General features: G+C 38.8%; 1 pseudogene; it reads left to right on the forward strand.

Moving 5' to 3' along the window:
- The first annotated feature begins 2,137 nt into the window (after nucleotides 1-2,137).
- LOC101978696 (uncharacterized) lies at nucleotides 2,138-2,883 on the forward strand (annotated as a pseudogene).
- Nucleotides 2,884-3,266: the final 383 nt, after the last annotated feature.

Here is a 3,266-nt window from a genome sequence, read left to right on the forward strand (position 1 = left end):
GAACAACCAGCTGTAACTGGTTAACCACTGTAAACAATTTCTCTTTAAGAATGGTGTGAACTCAGAAGGAAAATAGAGTGCTTGAAAGGTGTGTAAGTCATAGAAGTAAATTCCTATGTACTCTAAATGGAGGAATGAAGAGCCCTACATTAGAGGGAAATAGCATGAACTATTGAATGATGATGTCAACTCCTTCTGAAAGTTTTCTGTACTAAATATAGTAGGGCTTTGTATCTAACCGTATCATTCATGCCTTTTATGGCCACACTAGCCTGGCCTCCATTTATGTCATGGAATCAGCAGGCATTGTTGGCCTTCCGAAATCTGTTGTCAGCTGATTAGATTCTTTCTTGAACATTAAAATCCTAGAGTTTGGTCAACAGATACAATGCTACAGATAGGAAGAATAAGATCTGGTGCTCTAAAATGCAGCAGGGTAGATATAATAAAAATAATGCAGTGTATTTTTACCTATCAAATAAGAATTAGAACAAGGATTTGGAATGCACTCATCACAATGATTGAAGTTTAAGTAATGGATATGCTAATTATCCTGAGTTGATCATTGCCCAACATATACCATATATATAAGAATCAAAATATCACACTGTAACTTTTAAATATGTACAAATGTGATGTGTCTACCAAAACCCAAAAAATTTTAAATAAAATTCTTAAAATTATAGAGAAACCCTTACTCTTGTGTGTGGTTGCTTGACAAATAAGTAAAAATGACTGGATTCTTCATCAATATCACAAACCAAGCAGAATCTCATTTTGTCCCTACATGATATTTTGATAGAGTGTGCTTAGGGTTCTTATGAATACAGTTATTTTACTGAAGTGTATGCAAAACTCCAAAAATGCATCACTAATCTTGGCATTCAGCCACAAATCACCTGGGTTCTTACAGATGGACAGGGAGTATCAAGAGATGAGGTTACAAAGAAGCAGGAGACCACAGAATAAGGACTGAAAGAAGATCTCATTTAAGAAGCAGAAGTAGAGTACAAAACTCTGCAATATGCTGGGCACACTTTTTATTCCAGCAGCTAAGGAGGCTGAGACAGGAAGATTGCTAGTTCAAAGCCAGACACAGCAAGTTAGCAAGATCCTAAGCAACTCAGTGAGACCCTATCTCTAAATAAAATACAAAAAAGGGCTGGGGATATGGTTCAGTGGTCAAGTGTCCCTGAGTTCAATCCCTGGTACAAAAATAAATAAATAAATAAATGTTTACCAACTGTATAATATTCCAGGCAAGCAGTTAGCAATGAGATTTAAAAAAAAAGAAAGAGGTGTTCAAGGGTGAAAAAGTTTGAATGAAAATCCCTATGCATTGTTGTCACAGACTGGAAAAAAAAATTTGCAAAATATGTTTGTATCTGAAAACATATTTGTATCTGAAAGCACATAAATAACCAAAAAGAATGTTCAAAATCACAAATCATCGGGGAAATGCAAATCAAAACCACAATGAGATAACATCTCATCACAGGTAGAATGGCTATTATCAAAAGGCATAAAAACAACAAATACTGGCAGGAACAGGGAGAAAGGCGAGCTTATACACTGTGAGAATGTAAGTACAGCCACTATGGAAACCAATTTACAGGTTTAACAAACTATTTTTAGTTTGTTGAGGAACCTATAAAACTACCATATAATCTAACATCTCACTATGAGATATATGTCCAAAGGAAATGAACTCAGTACACATACACATACAAAAAGATAGCTGTATTCCCATGTTTATTGCATCACTATTCAAAATAACTGAGAAATGGAATCAATCTAGGTATTCATCAATAGATGAATAGATTTTTTTAAATGTGGTATGTATACAATAAAGGAATATGATTTGTCCATTAAAAAGAATGAAATCATGTCACTTGTAGCCACCTGGATGGAAGTGGAGGATACTATGTTAAGTGAAATAAGGTAGATATGGAAAGATAAATATCATGTTCTCACTCATTTATGGAAGCAAAAAAAGATAATCACACAGAAATAGAAAGTAGAGATAACTAGATTCTAGGAAGGGAAGGGGTAACTATAGTATACTGCATTAATCACACATTTAAGAAATAACTAGAGAAGCAGAAACCAGAGTCCCAGAACCCGCTGGGTGGGTGTCATGGCTGGGATCACCACCACCAAGGCAGAGAAGTGCAAGGTCCAGGTTCTGCAGCCACAGGCCAGTGATGGCAGAGGAAAGAGCAGAACACTTCCAACAGAAAGCAGAGGGTACAAGGCAGGCCTGGGAACAGGCTGAGACTGTGGTGGCCTCCTTGAATTGTAGGATCCAACTGGTTGAAGAGGAGCTGGATCATGCTCAGGAGCTTCTAGCTGCTGCCCTGCAAAAGCCGGAGGCAGTGGGATGACAGTAAGAGAGGTATGAAGATTACTGCAAACCAGGCCCTAGAAGATGAAGGAAAGATGGAACTCCAGGAAATCTAATTCAAAGAAGCTACGCACTTCCCAGAAGAAGCAGTGAAGAGGAAGTGTGAAGAGGAGGCTGGTAAGTTAGTGATTACTGAAGAAGACTTGGATGGCTCAGAGGAACAAGCTGAGCTGGAAGTCCTGTTGCCAGAAGATGAGTGAGCATCAACTGATGGACCAGAACCCAAAGTGTCTGAGCGCTACTGAAGAAAAGTATCTCAAAAAGAAGACAAATATGAGGATGAAATAGAAATTCTTACTGATAAACTCAAGGAGGCCAAGACCCATGCTGAGTTTGCTGAAAGATCAGCAGCCAAACTGGAAAAGACAATTGATGATTTGAAAGATAAGCTGAAATGCACCAGAGGGGAGCATCTCTGTAACCCAAGGACTCTGGACCAGAGCTCCCCAGTCCTGCCCTGCTATTGTTCCTTCCTCTAATCCTGACTCAACCTGAGGCCAGCCAGCCTTGGCCTCAAGGTGACCCATCACTTCTCTCTTTCTCTTTTTCACCAAATTGTCTTTGCCTCTTTCCAGAGATTCCAGCTGGGCTAGAGCCTGAGCAGCTTTGGGAATAACATTTAAGGGAATGTGAGCAAAATGTGAAGTGTCTTTAAAAGCATGTTGTGAAGCACACATTTTGTAATTACTTTCTGTTGCCATAGCAACTATTAGTAAAACATTCTGAATAATTCCACAGCTCTGAATCTAATTCCTTTTTCACTTTTGGAAGGTAACTTTTTAGCCTAATCCATATTTGCCTTCTCCACTAGAGGAAGAAAAAGAGGTGTGGGCCTGTTTTGCTGACAGTCGGAGCCCAGGGA

Source organism: Ictidomys tridecemlineatus, chromosome 10, assembly GCF_052094955.1.
Source record: "Ictidomys tridecemlineatus isolate mIctTri1 chromosome 10, mIctTri1.hap1, whole genome shotgun sequence".
In the NCBI taxonomy this organism is placed as follows: domain Eukaryota; kingdom Metazoa; phylum Chordata; class Mammalia; order Rodentia; family Sciuridae; genus Ictidomys; species Ictidomys tridecemlineatus.